This window comes from Drosophila miranda, chromosome 3, assembly GCF_003369915.1.
Source record: "Drosophila miranda strain MSH22 chromosome 3, D.miranda_PacBio2.1, whole genome shotgun sequence".
Taxonomy (NCBI): domain Eukaryota; kingdom Metazoa; phylum Arthropoda; class Insecta; order Diptera; family Drosophilidae; genus Drosophila; species Drosophila miranda.
In genome coordinates, this window is record NC_046676.1 from 19,703 (window position 1) to 45,583 (window position 25,881).

The following is a 25,881-nucleotide window of genomic DNA, read 5'->3' on the forward strand; positions in this document are numbered from 1 at the left end:
GTTGTTCGAAGAGATTTCTATGTCGATGATCTCATATCTGGAGGGGACAGCATTGATTCTGTCATCAAAATTCGTCAGCAGGTAAAGGAGCTACTTTCGAAAGGATGTTTTCCCATACGTAAATGGTGTTCCAATGAACCCGCTGCTTTGGAAGGCGTATCGGAGGCGGATCGCGAAAAGTTCCTTACCTTTCATGACGGGACTGAAGTAACCAAGGCGCTTGGTCTAGTTTGGGATCCCACCACGGACAATCTTCTGTTTAGCTTCGCTCACGTCGGAACCGCTGCAGGCCCAATATCGAAGCGTTCGGTCCTGTCTACACTAGCTAGGTTCTACGATCCTCTAGGGCTCATCTCTCCCATCATCACAAAAGCTAAAATATTTATGCAGTCGCTATGGAACGAAAGCCTAAAATTGAATTGGGACGAAAGCCTGCCCCAGGATCTACATACGACTTGGATTGAGCTGACTTCGCAGTTGTCGATGGTTAAAAACTTTAAGTTTCCACGTTACGTGCTTCGGCAGCAAGCCAGATTAGAAATGCACGCGTTTTGTGATGCGAGCCAAGCAGCATATGGCGCCTGTGTATACATGCGTTCGGAAGCTCTTGGCATTGTGCAAAGTCATCTCTTATGCTCTAAATCCAGAGTCGCGCCCTTGAAAAGTATGACTATCCCCAAGCTTGAGCTGTCCGCTGCCCTCGTATTAGCCGAACTAGTGTCCACCATAGTTAAGGGATTATCAGCTCCATGCCAAATACATTGCTGGTCGGATTCGTCCATAGCCCTTGCCTGGATTCGAGAATCACCATTGAATTTTAATATATTTGTTTCTAATCGAGTTCAGCGGATTCAGGAGCTCACCGCTGGAATGACTTGGCATCACGTGCCCACAAAGTTGAATCCTGCCGACATCATATCACGTGGAGCCACGCCCGCTGAACTAATGGATAGCAGCCTTTGGATCTCTGGACCACCATTCTTGCGTCTTGAGAGCTCAGAGTGGCCTGCAGGCTTGCAATTGCCGACCGATGTACCAGAACGTCGTCATGCAGCATTGGTTGTTTCAAACGAAAGGGATGTATCGTACGATTGCAAATTTCAAAACTCATTCGGATCCATGCAGCGCGTCTTTGCTTACATATATCGATTCTACATTCTCAAGGACAAAGGCATAGCGCGGTCGAAGGGTCAACTTACCGTAATCGACATCAAAAATGGTACGCATTTGCTCATAAGGGCAATACAGCAGCAACAATTTTCGGAAGAGATAAGGGCCCTCGCCAGCAAACAGGCCCTACCCCAAAAAGCACGATGGCCTCACTGAATCCATTTCTGGATAGCTTTGGATTGCTGCGTGTTGGAGGCCGCCTCCAAAATGCCGAATTGGACTACGACGCGAAGCACCCGATCCTGCTTCCTAAGGGACATCCTGTCACTGTCTCTATTATTATCTTCTTTCACGAAAGGTTTCTCCACGCAGGAGCTCAAGGATTGCTCGGACTGCTTCGGCAAAAATTCTGGCCTATTGGCGGACGCAAATATGTTGCGGGAATCATTCGCAAATGTGTTAGATGCTTTCGTTTGAAGCCAGTGCTGAGGGAACATATCATGGGAAACTTGCCTGCGGATCGCGTAAGGACTAATCCAGCATTCCACACAACGGGCGTTGATTTTTGCGGACCCTTTTATCACAAGTCGGAAGTCAGAAGCAGGCCTCCTATCAAATGTTACATCGCTGTCTTCGTATGCTTTAGCACCAAAGCAACTCATTTGGAAGTCGTTCGGGATCTATCTACAGAATCCTTTCTGGCAGCATTAAGGCGTTTTATAAGTCTACGTCCCAAACCTCGAATCATCTGGTCAGACAACGCTACAAATTTTGTAGGAGCAAAAAATGAGCTTTTGGAGCTTCGGCAAATGTTCCTCAGCGATCCTCATACGTCGGCTGTGTCACATCTCTGCGTTTCTAGTGGAATCGACTGGAAATTCATCCCCCTCGCTCACCTCATTTTGGGGGTTTGTGGGAGGCGGCTGTTAAAGCAGCTAAATATCATTTTCATCGCATCGTCGGGACCTACATTTTTACTCTTGATGAAATTCAGACCTTGGCTTGTGAAATCTCTGCTTTGTTAAATTCCCGTCCGCTTTATGCAATTACAGAAAGTCCCGATGATCTAGATGTGCTCACGCCAAACCACTTTCTCAATGGAGCCCCGAAAGCTGCATTCGACGAGCCAGATGTGGCGCATCTCCGGGTCAACCTACTTAGTCGATGGCAGCGGCTGTGTCAAATGAAGCAGGCGTTTTGGAGAAAATGGAGCACGGCGTATCTTTCGATTCTTCAGGAGCGGAGCAAGTGGCGGTCATCGTCTCCAAACATCAAGCTAGGAGCGCTCGTCATGATCAAGGAGGAAACGCTGCCACCATTAAGGTGGCCGCTTGGCCGCATTGAGAGCGTCATCCCAGGAAAAGATGGAACCATCAGAGTAGCCGTCATCCGCACTCAAAAAGGCCTTTTCAAGAGGGCCGTTGGAAAAATAGCGGTTCTGCCCCTTCAGGATGGATCTGTTGAAAGCCTTTGCCTTCCAACGGGGGGTGAATGTTCGGAGCAGAACCCAGCCGATTAGCTGCTTGCCAAATAGCACCTAATTCTTGGCCCTCAGCCGCTTATTTTGTTTGTTACTTATGTCTATGTCACTCATTTGTTTGTTAAAGCTCTGCGCTTGCTTGCCCTGCTAAACGCTCTCTGCCAGCTCGCTCTTCGCTATCTCCGCTTTGCGTCTGCCTACCGACGTCGGCCGAGCGAAGCTGCGCTTAGCGATCGGAGCGGCAATGTAAAGGGCAGGCAAGCCACACTTGCAATTTGGATGTCACGCATTAAAGAACATATCGTAATTTTATTTCTGCGCCGAGTTTTATTTAATTCGAAATAATTAGTCGGCCGATTGGGGATAAAAAACATTATCTCCACAATGAGGTTGATGCAAAAGTGATTTTTTGTTAAAATTGTGTCGGTTTTTGGTCGATTTACGGTAGAAATAATCTAAATATAAGGTCGATTTAGGCATAAGATAAGGTTGGTGCAAAAGTGACTTTTTGTTAAAATTGTGTCGGTTTTTGGTCAGTTTCGGGTAGAAAAAAGCTAAATATGTGGTCGATTTGGGCTTAAAATGAATTTGGTACAAAATTGATTTTTTGATCAAATTGTTTCGGTTTTTGCTCGATTTTGGGTACAATTAAGCTAAATATGTGGTCGATTTAGGCATAAAATGAGTTTGGTACAAAAGTGAGTTTTTGATAAAATGGTTTCAGTTTTTGGTTGATTTATGGTAGAAATAATCTAAATATAAGGTCAAATTAAATAAAATGAGTTTGGTGCAAAAGTGATTTTTTGTTAAAATTGTGTCGGTTTTTGGTCAGTTTCGGGTAGAAAAAAGCTAAATATGTGGTCGATTTAGGCTTAAAATGAATTTGGTGCAAATTAATTTTTGTTTAAATGGTTTCGGTTTTTGGTCGATTTTGGGTACAATTAAGCTAAATATGTGGTCCGCCAGCGGAGAGACTTTTTTGTCAGCAGAGATAAGTTGTCCAGCAGGGGATATAAATTCCTCGCCGCCGGAAGTAAATGTTTTGCCAGCGGAGATAAGTTTTCTGCCGGTGGAGAAACGTAACTCGTCAGCGGGGATAAATTGTCCGTCAGAGGATATACATTTCCCGACGCCGGAGATAAGTTTTCTGCCAACGGAGACTCGTAGTTTGTCAGCGGAGATTAATTGCCTGCCAGCAGAGATAAGTTGTCCGCCAGCGGATATAGATTTCCCAGCACCGGAAATAAATTTCCCGCCAGCGGAGAGACGTATTTCGTCAGCAGAGATAAGTGTTCTGCCAGCGGAGATAAGTTTCTGCCGGCGGAGAGACGTATTTCGTCAGCAGAGATAAGTGGTCCGTCAGGGGATATATATTTCCCGCCACCGCAAATAAGTTTTCCGCCAGCGGAGAGACGTATTTCGTTAGCAGAGATAAGTTGTCAGGCCGGGGATATAAATTTCTCGCCGCCCGAGATAAGTTTTCTGCCAGCGGAGAATCGTAGTTTGTCAGCGGAGATAAATTGTCTGCCAGCGGAGATAAGTTGTCCGCCAGCGGATATAGATTTCCCAGTATCGGAAATAAATTTACCGCCAGCGGAGAGACGTATTTCGTCAGCAGAGATAAGTTGTCTGGCAGCGGAGATAAGAAGTCTGTCAGCGGAGAAAAGATTTCCGCCAGCGGATATAAATTTCCCGCCGCCGGAGATAAGTTTTCTGCCCGCGGAGAGACGTATTTCGTCAGCAGAGATAAGTTGTCCGGCAGGGGATATATATTTCCCGCCACCGGAAATAAGTTTTCCGCCAGCGGAGAGACGTATTTCGTTAGCAGAGATAAGTTGTCAGGCCGGGGATATACATATCTCGCCGCCGGAGATAAGTTTTCTGCCAGCGGAGAATCGTAGTTTGTCAGCGGAGATAAGTTGTCTGCCAGCGGAGATATGTTGTCCGCCAGCGGATATAGATTTCCCAGCACCGGAAATAAATTTACCGCCAAAGGAGAGACGTATTTCGTCAGCAGAGATAAGTTGTCTGGCAGCGGAGATAAGAAGTCTGTCAGCGGAGAAAAGTTTTCCGCCAGCGGATATAAATTTCCCGCTACCGCAGATAAGTTTTCCGCCAGCGGAGAGATGAATTTTGCCAGCCGAGATAACATGTCCGGCAGGGGATATAAATTTCCCGCCGCCGGAGGTAAATGTTTTGCCAGCGGAGATAAGTTTTCTGCCGGCAGAGAAACGTAATTCGTCAGTGGGGATAAATTTCCGTTAGCGGATATAAATTTCCCGCCGCCGGAGATAAGTTTTCTGCCCGCGGAGAGACGTATTTCGTCAGCAGAGATAAGTTGTCCGTCAGGGGATATAAATTTCCCGCCACCGCAAATAAGTTTTCCGCCAGCGGAGAGACGTATTTCGTTAGCAGAGAAAAGTTGTCAGGCCGGGGATATAAATTTCCCGCCGCCGGAGATAAGTTTTCTGCCCGCGGAGAGAGGTATTTCGTCAGCAGAGATAAGTTGTCCGGCAGGGGATATAAATTTCCCCCCCTGGAGAAAAGTTTTCCGCCAGCGGATATAAATTTCCTGCCACCGGAGATAAGTTTTTCGCCAGCGGCGAGATGTATTTCGTCAGCAGAGATAAGTTGTCCGGCAGGGGATATATATTTCCCGCCACCGCAAATAAGTTTTCCGCCAGCGGAGAGACGTATTTCGTTAGCAGAGATAAGTTGTCAGGCCGGGGATATACATTTCTCGCCGCCGAAAATAAGTTTTCTGCCAGCGGAGAATCGTAGTTTGTCAGCGGAGATAAGTTGTCTGCCAGCGGAGATATGTTGTCCGCCAGCGGATATAGATTTCCCAGCACCGGAAATAAATTTACCGCCAAAGGAGAGACGTATTTCGTCAGCAGAGATAAGTTGTCTGGCAGCGGAGATAAGAAGTCTGTCAGCGGAGAAAAGTTTTCCGCCAGCGGATATAAATTTCCCGCTACCGCAGATAAGTTTTCCGCCAGCGGAGAGATGAATTTTGCCAGCCGAGATAACATGTCCGGCAGGGATATAAATTTCCCGCCGCCGGAGGTAAATGTTTTGCCAGCGGAGATAAGTTTTCTGCCGGCAGAGAAACGTAATTCGTCAGTGGGGATAAATTGTCCGTCACGGGATATAAAAAATTCCCGCCGCCGGAGATAAGATTTCTGCCAGAATCTTAGTTCGTCAGCGGAGATAAATTGTCTGCCAGCGGAGATAAGTTGTCCGCCAGCGGATATAGATTTCCCAGCACCGGAAATAAATTTACCGCCAGAGGAGAGACGTATTTTGTCAGCAGAGAAAAGTTGTCTGGCAGCGGAGATAAGAAGTCTGTCAGCGGAGAAAAGATTTCCGTTAGCGGATATAAATTTCCCGCCGCCGGAGATAAGTTTTCTGCCCGCGGAGAGACGTATTTCGTCAGCAGAGATAAGTTGTCCGTCAGGGGATATAAATTTCCCGCCACCGCAAATAAGTTTTCCGCCAGCGGAGAGACGTATTTCGTTAGCAGAGATAAGTTGTCAGGCCGGGGATATAAATTTCCCGCCGCCGGAGATAAGTTTTCTGCCCGCGGAGAGAGGTATTTCGTCAGCAGAGATAAGTTGTCCGGCAGTGGATATAAATTTCCCCCCCTGGAGAAAAGTTTTCCGCCAGCGGATATAAATTTCCCGCTACCGCAGATAAGTTTTCCGCCAGCGGAGAGATGAATTTTGCCAGCCGAGATAACATGTCCGGCAGGGGATATAAATTTCCCGCCGCCGGAGGTAAATGTTTTGCCAGCGGAGATAAGTTTTCTGCCGGCGGAGAAACGTAGTTCGTCTGCGGAGATAAGTTGTCCGGCAGGGGTATACATTTCCCCCTCTGGAGAAAAGTTTTCCGCCAGCGGATATAAATTTCCCGCCACCGGAGATAAGTTTTCCGCCAACGGAGAGATGTATTTTGTCAGCAGAGATAAATTGTCCGTCAGAGGATATAAATTTCCCGCCACCGCAAATAAGTTTTCCGCCAGCGGAGAGACGTATTTCGTTAGCAGAGATAAGTTGTCAGGCCGGGGATATATACATTTCTCGCCGCCGGAGATAAGTTTTCTGCCAGCGGAGAATCGTAGTTTGTCAGCGGAGATAAGTTGTCTGCCAGCGGAGATATGTTGTCCGCCAGCGGATATAGATTTCCCAGCACCGGAAATAAATTTACCGCCAAAGGAGAGACGTATTTCGTCAGCAGAGATAAGTTGTCTGGCAGCGGAGATAAGAAGTCTGTCAGCGGAGAAAAGTTTTCCGCCAGCGGATATAAATTTCCCGCTACCGCAGATAAGTTTTCCGCCAGCGGAGAGATGAATTTTGCCAGCCGAGATAACATGTCCGGCAGGGGATATAAATTTCCCGCCGCCGGAGGTAAATGTTTTGCCAGCGGAGATAAGTTTTCTGCCGGCAGAGAAACGTAATTCGTCAGTGGGGATAAATTTCCGTTAGCGGATATAAATTTCCCGCCGCCGGAGATAAGTTTTCTGCCCGCGGAGAGACGTATTTCGTCAGCAGAGATAAGTTGTCCGTCAGGGGATATAAATTTCCCGCCACCGCAAATAAGTTTTCCGCCAGCGGAGAGACGTATTTCGTTAGCAGAGAAAAGTTGTCAGGCCGGGGATATAAATTTCCCGCCGCCGGAGATAAGTTTTCTGCCCGCGGAGAGAGGTATTTCGTCAGCAGAGATAAGTTGTCCGGCAGGGGATATAAATTTCCCCCCCTGGAGAAAAGTTTTCCGCCAGCGGATATAAATTTCCTGCCACCGGAGATAAGTTTTTCGCCAGCGGGGAGATGTATTTCGTCAGCAGAGATAAGTTGTCCGGCAGGGGATATATATTTCCCGCCACCGCAAATAAGTTTTCCGCCAGCGGAGAGACGTATTTCGTTAGCAGAGATAAGTTGTCAGGCCGGGGATATACATTTCTCGCCGCCGAAAATAAGTTTTCTGCCAGCGGAGAATCGTAGTTTGTCAGCGGAGATAAGTTGTCTGCCAGCGGAGATATGTTGTCCGCCAGCGGATATAGATTTCCCAGCACCGGAAATAAATTTACCGCCAAAGGAGAGACGTATTTCGTCAGCAGAGATAAGTTGTCTGGCAGCGGAGATAAGAAGTCTGTCAGCGGAGAAAAGTTTTCCGCCAGCGGATATAAATTTCCCGCTACCGCAGATAAGTTTTCCGCCAGCGGAGAGATGAATTTTGCCAGCCGAGATAACAAGTCCGGCAGGGGATATAAATTTCCCGCCGCCGGAGGTAAATGTTTTGCCAGCGGAGATAAGTTTTCTGCCGGCAGAGAAACGTAATTCGTCAGTGGGGATAAATTTCCGTTAGCAGATATAAATTTCCCGCCGCCGGAGATAAGTTTTCTGCCCGCGGAGAGACGTATTTCGTCAGCAGAGATAAGTTGTCCGTCAGGGGATATAAATTTCCCGCCACCGCAAATAAGTTTTCCGCCAGCGGAGAGACGTATTTCGTTAGCAGAGAAAAGTTGTCAGGCCGGGGATATAAATTTCCCGCCGCCGGAGATAAGTTTTCTGCCCGCGGAGAGAGGTATTTCGTCAGCAGAGATAAGTTGTCCGGCAGGGGATATAAATTTCCCCCCTGGAGAAAAGTTTTCCGCCAGCGGATATAAATTTCCTGCCACCGGAGATAAGTTTTTCGCCAGCGGGGAGATGTATTTCGTCAGCAGAGATAAGTTGTCCGGCAGGGGATATATATTTCCCGCCACCGCAAATAAGTTTTCCGCCAGCGGAGAGACGTATTTCGTTAGCAGAGATAAGTTGTCAGGCCGGGGATATACATTTCTCGCCGCCGAAAATAAGTTTTCTGCCAGCGGAGAATCGTAGTTTGTCAGCGGAGATAAGTTGTCTGCCAGCGGAGATATGTTGTCCGCCAGCGGATATAGATTTCCCAGCACCGGAAATAAATTTACCGCCAAAGGAGAGACGTATTTCGTCAGCAGAGATAAGTTGTCTGGCAGCGGAGATAAGAAGTCTGTCAGCGGAGAAAAGTTTTCCGCCAGCGGATATAAATTTCCCGCTACCGCAGATAAGTTTTCCGCCAGCGGAGAGATGAATTTTGCCAGCCGAGATAACATGTCCGGCAGGGGATATAAATTTCCCGCCGCCGGAGGTAAATGTTTTGCCAGCGGAGATAAGTTTTCTGCCGGCAGAGAAACGTAATTCGTCAGTGGGGATAAATTGTCCGTCACGGGATATAAAAAATTCCCGCCGCCGGAGATAAGATTTCTGCCAGAATCTTAGTTGTCAGCGGAGATAAATTGTCTGCCAGCGGAGATAAGTTGTCCGCCAGCGGATATAGATTTCCCAGCACCGGAAATAAATTTACCGCCAGAGGAGAGACGTATTTTGTCAGCAGAGAAAAGTTGTCTGGCAGCGGAGATAAGAAGTCTGTCAGCGGAGAAAAGATTTCCGTTAGCGGATATAAATTTCCCGCCGCCGGAGATAAGTTTTCTGCCCGCGGAGAGACGTATTTCGTCAGCAGAGATAAGTTGTCCGTCAGGGGATATATATTTCCCGCCACCGCAAGAAAGTTTTCCGCCAGCGGAGAGACGTATTTCGTTAGCAGAGATAAGTTGTCAGGCCGGGGATATAAATTTCTCGCCGCCGGAGATAAGTTTTCTGCCAGCGGAGAATCGTAGTTTTTCAGCGGAGATAAATTGTCTGCCAGCGGAGATAAGTTGTCCGCCAGCGGATATAGACTTCCCAGCACCGGAAATAAAATTCCCGCCAGCGGAGAGACGTATTTCGTCAGCAGAGATAAGTTGTCTGGCAGCGGAGATAAGAAGTCTGTCAGCGGAGAAAAGTTTTCCGCCAGCGGATATAAATTTCCCGCTACCGCAGATAAGTTTTCCGCCAGCGGAGAGATGAATTTTGCCAGCCGAGATAACATGTCCGGCAGGGATATAAATTTCCCGCCGCCGGAGGTAAATGTTTTGCCAGCGGAGATAAGTTTTCTGCCGGCGGAGAAACGTAGTTCGTCTGCGGAGATAAGTTGTCCGGCAGGGGTATAAATTTCCCCCTCTGGAGAAAAGTTTTCCGCCAGCGGATATAAATTTCCCGCCACCGGAGATAAGTTTTCCGCCAACGGAGAGATGTATTTTGTCAGCAGAGATAAATTGTCCGTCAGAGGATATACATTTCCCGCCACCGGAAATAAGTTTTCCGCCAGCGGAGAGATGCATTTTGTCAGCCGAGATAAATTGTCCGTCACGGAATATAAAAAATTCCCGCCGCCGGAGATAAGATTTCTGCCAGAATCTTAGTTCGTCAGCGGAGATAAATTGTCTGCCAGCGGAGATAAGTTGTCCGCCAGCGGATATAGATTTCCCGGCACCGGAAATAAGTTTTCCGCCAGCGGAGAGACGTATTTCGTCAGCAGAGATAAGTTGTCTGGCAGGGGATATAGATTTCCTGCCGCCGGAGATAAGTTTTCCGCCAGCGGAGAGACGTATTTCGTTAGCAGAGATAAGTTGTCAGGCCGGGGATATAAATTTCTCGCCGCCGGAGATAAGTTTTCTGCAAGCGGAGAGACGTATTTCGTCAGCAGAGATAAGTTGTCCGGCAGGGGATATAGATTTCCCTCCACCGGAAATAAGTTTTCCGCCAGCGGAGAGATGTATTTCGTCAGCCGAGATAAGTGTCAGGCCGGGAAATAAATTTCCCGCCACCGGAGATAAGTTGTCCGCCAGCGGATATAGATTTCCCAGCACCGGAAATAAAATTCCCGCCAGCGGAGAGACGTATTTCGTCAGCAGAGATAAGTTGTCTGGCAGCGGAGATAAGAAGTCTGTCAGCGGAGATAAGAAGTCTGTCAGCGGAGAAAAGTTTTCCGCCAGCGGATATAAATTTCCCGCTACCGCAGATAAGTTTTCCGCCAGCGGAGAGATGTATTTTCCCAGCCGAGATAAGATGTCCGGCAGGGGATATAAATTTCCCGCCGCCGGAGGTAAATGTTTTGCCAGCGGAGATAAGTTTTCTGCCGGCGGAGAAACGTAGTTCGTCTGCGGAGATAAGTTGTCCGGCAGTGGGTATAAATTTCCCCCTCTGGAGAAAAGTTTTCCGCCAGCGGATATAAATTTCCCGCCACCGGAGATAAGTTTTCCGCCAGCGGAGAGACGTATTTTGTCAGCAGAGATAAATTGTCCGTCAGAGGATATTCATTTCCCGCCACCGGAAATAATTTTTCCGCCAGTGGAGAGATGCATTTTGTCAGCCGAGATAAGATGTCCGGCAGGGGATATAAAATTCCCGCCGCCGGAGGTAAATGTTCTGCCAGCGGAGATAAGTTTTCTGCCGACAGAGAAACGTAATTCGTCAGTGGGGATAAATTGTCCGTCACGGGATATAAAAAATTCCCGCCGCCGGAGATAAGATTTCTGCCAGAATCTTAGTTCGTCAGCGGAGATAAATTGTCTGCCAGCGGAGATAAGTTGTCCGCCAGCGGATATAGATTTCCCAGCACCGGAAATAAAATTCCCGCCAGCGGAGAGACGTATTTCGTCAGCAGAGATAAGTTGTCTGGCAGCGGAGATAAGAAGTCTGTCAGCGGAGAAAAGTTTTCCGCCAGCGGATATAAATTTCCCGCTACCGCAGATAAGTTTTCCGCCAACGGAGAGATGTATTTTCCCAGCCGAGATAAGATGTCCGGCAGGGGATATAAATTTCCCGCCGCCGGAGGTAAATGTTTTGCCAGCGGAGATAAGTTTTCTGCCGGCGGAGAAACGTAGTTCGTCTGCGGAGATAAGTTGTCCGGCAGGGGTATAAATTTCCCCCTCTGGAGAAAAGTTTTCCGCCAGCGGATATAAATTTCCCGCCACCCGAGATAAGTTTTCCGCCAACGGAGAGACATATTTTGTCAGCAGAGATAAATTGTCCGTCAGAGGATATACATTTCCCGCCACCGGAAATAAGTTTTCCGCCAGCGGAGAGATGCATTTTGTCAGCCGAGATAAATTGTCCGTCACGGGATATAAAAAATTCCCGCCGCCGGAGGTAAATGTTCTGCCAGCGGAGATTAGTTTTCTGCCGACAGAGAAACGTAATTCGTCAGCGGGGATAAATTGTCCGTCACGGGATATAAAAAATTCCCGCCGCCGGAGATAAGATTTTTGCCAGAATCTTAGTTCGTCAGCGGAGATAAATTGTCTGCCAGCGGAGATAAGTTGTCCGCCAGCGGATATAGATTTCTCGGCACCGGAAATAAGTTTTCCGCCAGCGGAGAGACGTATTTCGTCAGCAGAGATAAGTTGTCTGGCAGGGTATATAGATTTCCCGCCGCCGGAGATAAGTTTTCCGCCAGCGGAGAGACGTATTTCGTCAGCAGAGATAAGTTGTCCGGCAGGGGATATAGATTTCCCGCCACCGGAAATAAGTTTTCCGCCAGCGGAGAGATGTATTTCGTCAGCCGAGATAAGTGTCTGGCAGGGGATATAAATTTCCCGCCGCCGGAGGTAAATGTTCTGCCAGCGGAGAGACGTATTTTGTTAGCAGAGATAAGTTGTCAGGCCGGGAATATAAATTTCTCGCCGCCGGAGATAAGTTTTCTGCCAGCGGAGAATCGTAGTTTGTCAGCGGATATAAATTGTCTGCCAGCGGAGATAAGTTGTCCGCCAGCGGATATAGATTTCCCAGCACCGGATATAAATTTACCGCCAGAGGAGAGACGTATTTCGTCAGCAGAGAAAAGTTGTCTGGCAGCGGAGATAAGAAGTCTGTCAGCGGAGAAAAGATTTCCGTTAGCGGATATAAATTTCCCGCCGCCGGAGATAAGTTTTCTGCCCGCGGAGAGATGTATTTTGTCAGCAGAGATAAGATGTCCGTCAGGGGATATATATTTCCCGCCACCGCAAGAAAGTTTTCCGCCAGCGGAGAGACGTATTTCGTTAGCAGAGATAAGTTGTCAGGCCGGGGATATAAATTTCTCGCCGCCGGAGATAAGTTTTCTGCCAGCGGAGAATCGTAGTTTTTCAGCGGAGATAAATTGTCTGCCAGCGGAGATAAGTTGTCCGCCAGCGGATATAGATTTCCCAGCACCGGAAATAAATTTACCGCCAGAGGAGAGACGTATTTCGTCAGCAGAGAAAAGTTGTCTGGCAGCGGAGATAAGAAGTCTGTCAGCGGAGAAAAGATTTCCGTTAGCGGATATAAATTTCCCGCCGCCGGAGATAAGTTTTCTGCCCGCGGAGAGACGTAATTTGTTAGCAGAGATAAGTTGTCAGGCCGGGAATATAAATTTCTCGCCGCCGGAGATAAGTTTTCTGCCAGCGGAGAATCGTAGTTTGTCAGCGGAGATAAATTGTCTGCCAGCGGAGATAAGTTGTCCGCCAGCGGATATAGATTTCCCAGCACCGGAAATAAATTTACCGCCAGAGGAGAGACGTATTTCGTCAGCAGAGAAAAGTTGTCTGGCAGCGGAGATAAGAAGTCTGTCAGCGGAGAAAAGTTTTCCGCCAGCGGATATAAATTTCCCGCTACCGCAGATAAGTTTTCCGCCAGCGGAGAGATGAATTTTGCCAGCCGAGATAACATGTCCGGCAGGGGATATAAATTTCCCGCCGCCGGAGGTAAATTTTTTGCTAGCGGAGATAAGTTTTCTGCCGGCGGAGAAACGTAGTTCGTCTGCGGAGATAAGTTGTCCGGCAGGGGGTATAAATTTTCCCCTCTGGAGAAAAGTTTTCCACCAGCGGATATAAATTTCCCGCCACCGGAGATAAGTTTTCCGCCAGCGGAGAGACGTATTTTGTCAGCAGAGATAAATTGTCCGTCAGAGGATATACATTTCCCGCCACCGGAAATAAGTTTTCCGCCAGTGGAGAGATGCATTTTGTCAGCCGAGATAAGATGTCCGGCAGGGGATATAAAATTCTCGCCGCCGGAGATAAGTTTTCTGCCAGCGGAGAATCGTAGTTTTTCAGCGGAGATAAATTGTCTGCCAGCGGAGATAAGTTGTCCGCCAGCGGATATAGATTTCCCAGCACCGGAAATAAATTTACCGCCAGAGGAGAGACGTATTTCGTCAGCAGAGAAAAGTTGTCTGGCAGCGGAGATAAGAAGTCTGTCAGCGGAGAAAAGATTTCCGTTAGCGGATATAAATTTACCGCCGCCGGAGATAAGTTTTCTGCCCGCGGAGAGACGTATTTCGTCAGCAGAGATAAGTTGTCCGTCAGGGGATATATATTTCCCGCCACCGCAAGAAAGTTTTCCGCCAGCGGAGAGACGTATTTCGTTAGCAGAGATAAGTTGTCAGGCCGGGGATATAAATTTCTCGCCGCCGGAGATAAGTTTTCTGCCAGCGGAGAATCGTAGTTTTTCAGCGGAGATAAATTGTCTGCCAGCGGAGATAAGTTGTCCGCCAGCGGATATAGATTTCCCAGCACCGGAAATAAAATTCCCGCCAGCGGAGAGACGTATTTCATCAGCAGAGATAAGTTGTCTGGCAGCGGAGATAAGAAGTCTGTCAGCGGAGAAAAGTTTTCCGCCAGCGGATATAAATTTCCCGCTACCGCAGATAAGTTTTCCGCCAGCGGAGAGATGAATTTTGCCAGCCGAGATAACATGTCCGGCAGGGGATATAAATTTCCCGCCGCCGGAGGTAAATTTTTTGCTAGCGGAGATAAGTTTTCTGCCGGCGGAGAAACGTAGTTCGTCTGCGGAGATAAGTTGTCCGGCAGGGGTATAAATTTCCCCCTCTGGAGAAAAGTTTTCCGCCAGCGCATATAAATTTCCCGCCACCGGAGATAAGTTTTCCGCCAACGGAGAGACGTATTTTGTCAGCAGAGATAAATTGTCCGTCAGAGGATATACATTTCCCGCCCCCGGAAATAAGTTTTCCGCCAGCGGAGAGATGCATTTTGTCAGCCGAGATAAATTGTCCGTCACGGGATATAAAAAATTCCCGCCGCCGGAGATAAGATTTCTGCCAGAATCTTAGTTCGTCAGCGGAGATAAATTGTCTGCCAGCGGAGATAAGTTGTCCGCCAGCGGATATAGATTTCCCGGCACCGGAAATAAGTTTTCCGCCAGCGGAGAGACGTATTTCGTCAGCAGAGATAAGTTGTCTGGCAGGGGATATAGATTTCCTGCCGCCGGAGATAAGTTTTCCGCCAGCGGAGAGACGTATTTCGTTAGCAGAGCTAAGTTGTCAGGCCGGGGATATAAATTTCTCGCCGCCGGAGATAAGTTTTCTGCAAGCGGAGAGACGTATTTCGTCAGCAGAGATAAGTTGTCCCGCAGGGGATATAGATTTCCCGCCACCGGAAATAAGTTTTCCGCCAGCGGAGAGATGTATTTCGTCAGCCGAGATAAGTGTCAGGCCGGGAAATAAATTTCCCGCCACCGGAGATAAGTTTTCCGCCAGCGGAGAGACGTATTTTGTTAGCAGAGATAAGTTGTCAGGCCGGGGATATAAATTTCTCGCCGCCGGAGATAAGTTTTCTGCCAGCGGAGAATCGTAGTTTGTCAGCGGAGATAAATTGTCTGCCAGCGGAGATAAGTTGTCCGCCAGCGGATATAGATTTCCCAGCACCGGAAATAAATTTACCGCCAGAGGAGAGACGTATTTCGTCAGCAGAGAAAAGTTGTCTGGCAGCGGAGATAAGAAGTCTGTCAGCGGAGAAAAGATTTCCGTTAGCGGATATAAATTTCCCGCCGCCGGAGATAAGTTTTCTGCCCGCGGAGAGACGTATTTCGTCAGCAGAGATAAGTTGTCCGTCAGGGGATATATATTTCCCGCCACCGCAAGAAAGTTTTCCGCCAGCGGAGAGACGTATTTCGTTAGCAGAGATAAGTTGTAAGGCCGGGGATATAAATTTCTCGCCGCCGGAGATAAGTTTTCTGCCAGCGGAGAATCGTAGTTTTTCAGCGGAGATAAATTGTCTGCCAGCGGAGATAAGTTGTCCGCCAGCGGATATAGATTTCCCAGCACCGGAAATAAAATTCCCGCCAGCGGAGAGACGTATTTCATCAGCAGAGATAAGTTGTCTGGCAGCGGAGATAAGAAGTCTGTCAGCGGAGAAAAGTTTTCCGCCAACGGAGAGACGTATTTTGTCAGCAGAGATAAATTGTCCGTCAGAGGATATACATTTCCCGCCCCCGGAAATAAGTTTTCCGCCAGCGGAGAGATGCATTTTGTCAGCCGAGATAAATTGTCCGTCACGGGATATAAAAAATTCCCGCCGCCGGAGATAAGATTTCTGCCAGAATCTTAGTTCGTCAGCGGAGATAAATTGTCTGCCAGCGGAGATAAGTTGTCCGCCAGCGGATATAGATTTCCCGGCACCGGAAATAAGTTTTCCGCCAGCGGAGAGACGTATTTCGTCAGCAGAGATAAGTTGTCTGGCAGGGGATATAGATTTCCTGCCGCCGGAGATAAGTTTTCCGCCAGCGGAGAGACGTATTTCGTTAGCAGAGCTAAGTTGTCAGGCCGGGGATATAAATTTCTCGCCGCCGGAGATAAGTTTTCTGCAAGCGGAGAGACGTATTTCGTCAGCAGAGATAAGTTGTCCCGCAGGGGATATAGATTTCCCGCCACCGGAAATAAGTTCTCCGCCAGCGGAGAGATGTATTTCGTCAGCCGAGATAAGTGTCAGGCCGGGAAATAAATTTCCCGCCACCGGAGATAAGTTTTCCGCCAGCGGAGAGACGTATTTTGTTAGCAGAGATAAGTTGTCAGGCCGGGGACATAAATTTCTCGCCGCCGGAGATAAGTTTTCTGCCAGCGGAGAATCGTAGTTTGTCAGCGGAGATAAATTGTCTGCCAGCGGAAATAAGTTGTCCGCCAGCGGATATAGATTTCCCAGCACCGGAAATAAATTTACCGCCAGAGGAGAGACGTATTTCGTCAGCAGAGAAAAGTTGTCTGGCAGCGGAGATAAGAAGTCTGTCAGCGGAGAAAAGATTTCCGTTAGCGGATATAAATTTCCCGCCGCCGGAGATAAGTTTTCTGCCCGCGGAGAGACGTATTTCGTCAGCAGAGATAAGTTGTCCGTCAGGGGATATATATTTCCCGCCACCGCAAGAAAGTTTTCCGCCAGCGGAGAGACGTATTTCGTTAGCAGAGATAAGTTGTAAGGCCGGGGATATAAATTTCTCGCCGCCGGAGATAAATTTTCTGCCAGCGGAGAATCGTAGTTTTTCAGCGGAGATAAATTGTCTGCCAGCGGAGATAAGTTGTCCGCCAGCGGATATAGATTTCCCAGCACTGGAAATAAAATTCCCGCCAGCGGAGAGACGTATTTCGTCAGCAGAGATAAGTTGTCTGGCAGCGGAGATAAGAAGTCTGTCAGCGGAGAAAAGTTTTCCGCCAGCGGATATAAATTTCCCGCTACCGCAGATAAGTTTTCCGCCAGCGGAGAGATGTATTTTCCCAGCCGAGATAAGATGTCCGGCAGGGGATATAAATTTCCCGCCGCCGGAGGTAAATGTTTTGCCAGCGGAGATAAGTTTTCTGCCGGCGGAGAAACGTAGTTCGTCTGCGGAGATAAGTTGTCCGGCAGGGGTATAAATTTCCCCCTCTGGAGAAAAGTTTTCCGCCAGCGGATATAAATTTCCCGCCACCGGAGATAAGTTTTCCGCCAGCGGAGAGACGTATTTTGTCAGCAGAGATAAATTGTCCGTCAGAGGATATAAATTTCCCGCCGCCGGAGGTAAATGTTCTGCCAGCGGAGAGACGTATTTTGTAAGCAGAGATAAGTTGTCAGGCCGAAGATATAAATTTCTCGCCGCCGGAGATAAGTTTTCTGCCAGCGGAGAATCGTAGTTTGTCAGCGGAGATAAATTGTCTGCCAGCGGAGATAAGTTGTCCGCCAGCGGATATAGATTTCCCAGCACCGGAAATAAATTTACCGGCAGAGGAGAGACGTATTTCGTCAGCAGAGAAAAGTTGTCTGGCAGCGGAGATAAGAAGTCTGTCAGCGGAGAAAAGATTTCCGTTAGCGGATAAAAATTTCCCGCCGCCGGAGATAAGTTTTCTGCCCGCGGAGAGACGTATTTCGTCAGCAGAGATAAGTTGTCCGTCAGGGTATATGTATTTCCCGCCACCGCAAGAAAGTTTTCCGCCAGCGGAGAGACGTATTTCGTTAGCAGAGATAAGTTGTCAGGCCGGGGATATAAATTTCTCGCCGCCGGAGATAAGTTTTCTGCCAGCGGAGAATCGTAGTTTTTCAGCGGAGATAAATTGTCTGCCAGCGGAGATAAGTTGTCCGCCAGCGGATATAGATTTCCCAGCACCGGAAATAAAATTCCCGCCAGCGGAGAGACGTATTTCGTCAGCAGAGATAAGTTGTCTGGCAGCGGAGATAAGAAGTCTGTCAGTGGAGAAAAGTTTTCCGCCAGCGGATATAAATTTCCCGCTACCGCAGATAAGTTTTCCGCCAGCGGAGAGATGTATTTTCCCAGCCGAGATAAGATGTCCGGCAGGGGATATAAATTTCCCGCCGCCGGAGGTAAATGTTTTGCCAGCGGAGATAAGTTTTCTACCGGCGGAGAAACGTAGTTCGTCTGCGGAGATAAGTTGTCCGGCAGGGGGTATAAATTTTCCCCTCTGGAGAAAAGTTTTCCGCCAGCGGATATAAATTTCCCGCCACCGGAGATAAGTTTTCCGCCAGCGGAGAGACGTATTTTGCCAGCAGAGATAAATTGTCCGTCAGAGGATATACATTTCCCGCCACCGGAAATAAGTTTTCCGCCAGTGGAGAGATGCATTTTGTCAGCCGAGATAAGATGTCCGGCAGGGGATATAAAATTCCCGCCGCCGGAGATAAGTTTTCTGCCAGCGGAGAATCGTAGTTTTTCAGCGGAGATAAATTGTCTGCCAGCGGAGATAAGTTGTCCGCCAGCGGATATAGATTTCCCAGCACCGGAAATAAATTTACCGCCAGAGGAGAGACGTATTTCGTCAGCAGAGAAAAGTTGTCTGGCAGCGGAGATAAGAAGTCTGTCAGCGGAGAAAAGATTTCCGTTAGCGGATATAAATTTCCCGCCGCCGGAGATAAGTTTTCTGCCCGCGGAGAGACGTATTTCGTCAGCAGAGATAAGTTGTCCGTCAGGGGATATATATTTCCCGCCACCGCAAGAAAGTTTTCCGCCAGCGGAGAGACGTATTTCGTTAGCAGAGATAAGTTGTCAGGCCGGGGATATAAATTTCTCGCCGCCGGAGATAAGTTTTCTGCCAGCGGAGCATCGTAGTTTTTCAGCGGAGATAAATTGTCTGCCAGCGGAGATAAGTTGTCCGCCAGCGGATATAGATTTCCCAGCACCGGAAATAAAATTCCCGCCAGCGGAGAGACGTATTTCGTCAGCAGAGATAAGTTGTCCGTCAGGGGATATATATTTCCCGCCACCGCAAGAAAGTTTTCCGCCAGCGGAGAGACGTATTTCGTTAGCAGAGATAAGTTGTCAGGCCGGGGATATAAATTTCTCGCCGCCGGAGATAAGTTTTCTGCCAGCGGAGAATCGTAGTTTTTCAGCGGAGATAAATTGTCTGCCAGCGGAGATAAGTTGTCCGCCAGCGGATATAGATTTCCCAGCACTGGAAATAAAATTCCCGCCAGCGGAGAGACGTATTTCGTCAGCAGAGATAAGTTGTCTGGCAGCGGAGATAAGAAGTCTGTCAGCGGAGAAAAGTTTTCCGCCAGCGGATATAAATTTTCCGCTACCGCAGATAAGTTTTCCGCCAGCGGAGAGATGTATTTTCCCAGCCGAGATAAGATGTCCGGCAGGGGATATAAATTTCCCGCCGCCGGAGGTAAATGTTTTGCCAGCGGAGATAAGTTTTCTGCCGGCGGAGAAACGTAGTTCGTCTGCGGAGATAAGTTGTCCGGCAGGGGGTATAAATTTCCCCCTCTGGAGAAAAGTTTTCCGCCAGCGGATATAAATTTCCCGCCACCGGAGATAAGTTTTCCGCCAGCGGAGAGACGTATTTTGTCAGCAGAGATAAATTGTCCGTCAGAGGATATAAATTTCCCGCCGCCGGAGGTAAATGTTCTGCCAGCGGAGAGACGTATTTTGTTAGCAGAGATAAGTTGTCAGGCCGGGGATATACATTTCTCGCCGCCGGAGATAAGTTTTCTGCCAGCGGAGAATCGTAGTTTTTCAGCGGAGATAAATTGTCTGCCAGCGGAGATAAGTTGTCCGCCAGCGGATATAGATTTCCCAGCACCGGAAATAAATTTACCGCCAGAGGAGAGACGTATTTCGTCAGCAGAGAAAAGTTGTCTGGCAGCGGAGATAAGAAGTCTGTCAGCGGAGAAAAGTTTTCCGCCAGCGGATATAAATTTTCCGCTACCGCAGATAAGTTTTCCGCCAGCGGAGAGATGTATTTTCCCAGCCGAGATAAGATGTCCGGCAGGGGATATAAATTTCCCGCCGCCGGAGGTAAATGTTTTGCCAGCGGAGATAAGTTTTCTGCCGGCGGAGAAACGTAGTTCGTCTGCGGAGATAAGTTGTCCGGCAGGGGTATAAATTTCCCCCTCTGGAGAAAAGTTTTCCGCCAGCGGATATAAATTTCCCGCCACCGGAGATAAGTTTTCCGCCAGCGGAGAGACGTATTTTGCCAGCAGAGATAAATTGTCCGTCAGAGGATATACATTTCCCGCCACCGGAAATAAGTTTTCCGCCAGTGGAGAGATGCATTTTGTCAGCCGAGATAAGATGTCCGGCAGGGGATATAAAATTCCCGCCGCCGGAGATAAGTTTTCTGCCAGCGGAGAATCGTAGTTTTTCAGCGGAGATAAATTGTCTGCCAGCGGAGATAAGTTGTCCGCCAGCGGATATAGATTTCCCAGCACCGGAAATAAATTTACCGCCAGAGGAGAGACGTATTTCGTCAGCAGAGAAAAGTTGTCTGGCAGCGGAGATAAGAAGTCTGTCAGCGGAGAAAAGATTTCCGTTAGCGGATATAAATTTCCCGCCGCCGGAGATAAGTTTTCTGCCCGCGGAGAGACGTATTTCGTCAGCAGAGATAAGTTGTCCGTCAGGGGATATATATTTCCCGCCACCGCAAGGAAGTTTTCCGCCAGCGGAGAGACGTATTTCGTTAGCAGAGATAAGTTGTCAGGCCGGGGATATAAATTTCTCGCCGCCGGAGATAAGTTTTCTGCCAGCGGAGCATCGTAGTTTTTCAGCGGAGATAAATTGTCTGCCAGCGGAGATAAGTTGTCCGCCAGCGGATATAGATTTCCCAGCACCGGAAATAAAATTCCCGCCAGCGGAGAGACGTATTTCGTCAGCAGAGATAAGTTGTCCGTCAGGGGATATATATTTCCCGCCACCGCAAGAAAGTTTTCCGCCAGCGGAGAGACGTATTTCGTTAGCAGAGATAAGTTGTCAGGCCGGGGATATAAATTTCTCGCCGCCGGAGATAAGTTTTCTGCCAGCGGAGAATCGTAGTTTTTCAGCGGAGATAAATTGTCTGCCAGCGGAGATAAGTTGTCCGCCAGCGGATATAGATTTCCCAGCACTGGAAATAAAATTCCCGCCAGCGGAGAGACGTATTTCGTCAGCAGAGATAAGTTGTCTGGCAGCGGAGATAAGAAGTCTGTCAGCGGAGAAAAGTTTTCCGCCAGCGGATATAAATTTTCCGCTACCGCAGATAAGTTTTCCGCCAGCGGAGAGATGTATTTTCCCAGCCGAGATAAGATGTCCGGCAGGGGATATAAATTTCCCGCCGCCGGAGGTAAATGTTTTGCCAGCGGAGATAAGTTTTCTGCCGGCGGAGAAACGTAGTTCGTCTGCGGAGATAAGTTGTCCGGCAGGGGGTATAAATTTCCCCCTCTGGAGAAAAGTTTTCCGCCAGCGGATATAAATTTCCCGCCACCGGAGATAAGTTTTCCGCCAGCGGAGAGACGTATTTTGTCAGCAGAGATAAATTGTCCGTCAGAGGATATAAATTTCCCGCCGCCGGAGGTAAATGTTCTGCCAGCGGAGAGACGTATTTTGTTAGCAGAGATAAGTTGTCAGGCCGGGGATATAAATTTCTCGCCGCCGGAGATAAGTTTTCTGCCAGCGGAGAATCGTAGTTTGTCAGCGGAGATAAATTGTCTGCCAGCGGAGATAAGTTGTCCGCCAGCGGATATAGATTTCCCAGCACCGGAAATAAATTTACCGCCAGAGGAGAGACGTATTTCGTCAGCAGAGAAAAGTTGTCTGGCAGCGGAGATAAGAAGTCTGTCAGCGGAGAAAAGATTTCCGTTAGCGGATAAAAATTTCCCGCCGCCGGAGATAAGTTTTCTGCCCGCGGAGAGACGTATTTCGTCAGCAGAGATAAATTGTCCGTCAGAGGATATACATTTCCCGCCACCGGAAATAAGTTTTCCGCCAGTGGAGAGATGCATTTTGTCAGCCGAGATAAGATGTCCGGCAGGGGATATAAAATTCCCGCCGCCGGAGATAAGTTTTCTGCCAGCGGAGAATCGTAGTTTTTCAGCGGAGATAAATTGTCTGCCAGCGGAGATAAGTTGTCCGCCAGCGGATATAGATTTCCCAGCACCGGAAATAAAATTACCGCCAGCGGAGAGACGTATTTCGTCAGCAGAGATAAATATTCCGTCAGAGGATATACATTTCCCGACACCGGAAATAAGTTTTCCGCCAGCGGAGAGATGTATTTTCCCAGCCGAGATAAGATGTCCGGCAGGGGATATAAATTTCCCGCCGCCGGAGGTAAATGTTTTGCCAGCGGAAATAAGTTTTCTGCCGGCGGAGAAACGTAGTTCGTCTGCGGAGATAAGTTGTCCGGCAGGGGGTATAAATTTTCCCCTCTGGAGAAAAGTTTTCCGCCAGCGGATATAAATTTCCCGCCACCGGAGATAAGTTTTCTGCCAGCGGAGAGACGTATTTTGTCAGCAGAGATAAATTGTCCGTCAGAGGATATACATTTCCCGCCACCGGAAATAAGTTTTCCGCCAGCGGAGAGATGCATCTTGTCAGCCGAGATAAGATGTCCGGCAGGGTATATAAAATTCCCGCCGCCGGAGGTAAATGTTCTGCCAGCGGAGATAAGTATTCTGCCGGCAGAGAAACGTAATTCGTCAGCGGGGATAAATTGTCCGTCACGGGATATAAAAAATTCCCGACGCCGGAGATAAGATTTCTGCCAGAATCTTAGTTCGTCAGCGGAGATAAATTGTCTGCAAGCGGAGATAAGTTGTCCGCCAGCGGATATAGATTTCCCGGCACCGGAAATAAGTTTTCCGCCAGCGGAGAGACGTATTTCGTCAGCAGAGATAAGTTGTCTGGCAGGGGATATAGATTTCCCGCCGCCGGAGATAAGTTTTCCGCCAGCGGAGAGACGTATTTCGTCAGCCGAAATAAGTGTCAGGCCGGGGATATAAATTTTCCGCCACCGGAGACAAGTTTTCCGCCAGCGGAGAGACGTATTTTGTTAGCAGAGATAAGTTGTCAGGCCGGGGATATAAATTTCTCGCAGCCGGAGATAAGTTTTCTGCCAGCGGAGAATCGTAGTTTGTCAGCGGAGATAAATTGTCTGCCAGCGGAGATAAGTTGTCCGCCAGCGGATATAGATTTCCCAGCACCGGAAATAAATTTACCGCCAGAGGAGAGACGTATTTCGTCAGCAGAGAAAAGTTGTCTGGCAGCGGAGATAAGAAGTCTGTCAGCGGAGAAAAGATTTCCGTTAGCGGATATAAATTTCCCGCCGCCGGAGGTAAATGTTTTGCCAGCGGAGATAAGTTTTCTGTCGGCGGAGAAACGTAGTTCGTCTGCGGAGATAAGTTGTCCGGCAGGGGTATAAATTTCCCCCTCTGGAGAAAAGTTTTCCGCCAGCGGATATAAATTTCCCGCCACCGGAGATAAGTTTTCCGCCAACGGAGAGACATATTTTGTCAGCAGAGATAAATTGTCCGTCAGAGGATATACATTTCCCGCCACCGGAAATAAGTTTTCCGCCAGCGGAGAGATGCATTTTGTCAGCCGAGATAAATTGTCCGTCACGGGATATAAAAAATTACCGCCGCCGGAGGTAAATGTTCTGCCAGCGGAGATAAGTTTTCTGCCGACAGAGAAACGTAATTCGTCAGCGGGGATAAATTGTCCGTCACGGGATATAAAAAATTCCCGCCGCCGGAGATAAGATTTCTGCCAGAATCTTAGTTCGTCAGCGGAGATAAATTGTCTGCCAGCGGAGATAAGTTGTCCGCCAGCGGATATAGATTTCCCAGCACCGGAAATAAATTTACCGCCAGAGGAGAGACGTATTTTGTCAGCAGAGAAAAGTTGTCTGGCAGCGGAGATAAGAAGTCTGTCAGCGGAGAAAAGATTTCCGTTAGCGGATATAAATTTCCCGCCGCCGGAGATAAGTTTTCTGCCCGCGGAGAGACGTATTTCGTCAGCAGAGATAAGTTGTCCGTCAGGGGATATAAATTTCCCGCCACCGGAAATAAGTTTTCCGCCAGCGGAGAAATGCATTTTGTCAGCCGAGATAAATTGTCCGTCACGGGATATAAAAAATTCCCGCCGCCGGAGGTAAATGTTCTGCCAGCGGAGATAAGTTTTCTGCCGACAGAGAAACGTAATTCGTCAGCGGGGATAAATTGTCCGTCACGGGATATAAAAAATTCCCGCCGCCGGAGATAAGATTTCTGCCAGAATCTTAGTTCGTCAGCGGAGATAAATTGTCTGCCAGCGGAGAGACATATTTTGTCAGCAGAGATAAGTTGTCCGGCAGGGGATATATATTTCCCGCCACCGGAAATAAGTTTTCCGCCAGCGGAAAGACGTATTTCGTTAGCAGAGATAAGTTGTCCGGCAGGGGATATAAATTTCCCGCCGCCGGAAATAAGTTTTCCTACAGCGGAGAGACGTATTTTGTTAGCAGAAATAAGTTGTCCCTCAGCGGAGATAAGATGTCTGTCAGCGGAGAAAAGTTTTCCGAAAGCGGATATAAAGCCAGCAGAGATAAGATGTCCGGCAGGGGATATAAATTCCTCGCCGCCGGAAGTAAATGTTCTGCCAGCGGAGATAAGTTTTCTGCCAGCGGAGAGACGTATTTCGTCAGCAGAGATAAGTTGTCCGGCAGGGGATATATATTTCCCGCCACCGCAAATAAGTTTTCCGCCAGCGGAGAGACGTATTTCGTCAGAAGAGATAAGCTGTCCGGCAGGGGATATAAATTCCTCGCCGCCGAAAGTAAATGTTCTGCCAGCGGAGATAAGTTTCTGCCGGCGGAGAATCGTAGTTCGTCAGCGGAGATAAGTTGTCCGGAAGGGGATATAAATTTCCCCCTCTGGAGAAAAGCTTTCCGCCAGCGGATATAAATTTCCCGCCACCGGGTATAAGCTTTCCGCCAGCGGAGAGACGTATTTTGTCAGCAGTGATTAGTTGTCTGGCAGGGGATATAGATTTCCCGCCACCGGAAATTAGTTTTCCGCCAGCGGAGAGACTTATTTCGTCAGCAGAGATAAGTTGTCCGGCAGGGGATATAAATTTCCCGCCGCCGGAGATAAGTTTACTGCCAGCGGAGAGACGAATTTCGTCAGCAGAGATAAGTTGTCCGGCATGGGATATATATTTCCCGCCACCGCAAATAAGTTTTCCGCCAGCGGAGAGACGTGTTTCGTCAGAAGAGATAAGCTGTCCGGCAGGGGATATAAATTCCTCGCCGCCGGAAGTAAATGTTCTGCCAGCGGAGATAAGTTTCTGCCGGCGGAGAATCGTAGTTCGTCAGCGGAGATAAGTTGGCCGGAAGGAGATATAAATTTCCATCTCTGGAGAAAAGCTTTCCGCCAGCGGATATAAATTTCCCGCCACCGGGTATAAGATTTCCGCCAGCGGAGAGACGTATTCTGTCAGCAGTGATTAGTTGTCTGGCAGGGGATATAGATTTCCCGCCACCGGAAATTAGTTTTCCGCCAGCGGAGAGACTTATTTCGTCAGCAGAGATAAGTTCTCCGGCAGGGGATATAAATTTCCCGCCGCTGGAGATAAGTTTACTGCCAGCGGAGAGACGTATTTCGTCAGCAGAGATAAGTTGTCCGGCAGGGGATATATATTTCCCGCCACCGGAAATAAGTTTTCCGCCAGCGGAGAGACGTATTTCGTCAGAGAGATAAGCTGTCCGGCAGGGGGTATCAATTTTCCCCTCTGGAGACAAGTGTTCTGCCAGCGGCGGATCGTAATTCGTCAGCGGAGATAAATTATCTGCCAGCGGAGATAGATGTCTGTCAGCGGTGAAAAGTTTTCCGCCAGCGGATACACATTTTCCACCAGCGGAGAGATGTATTT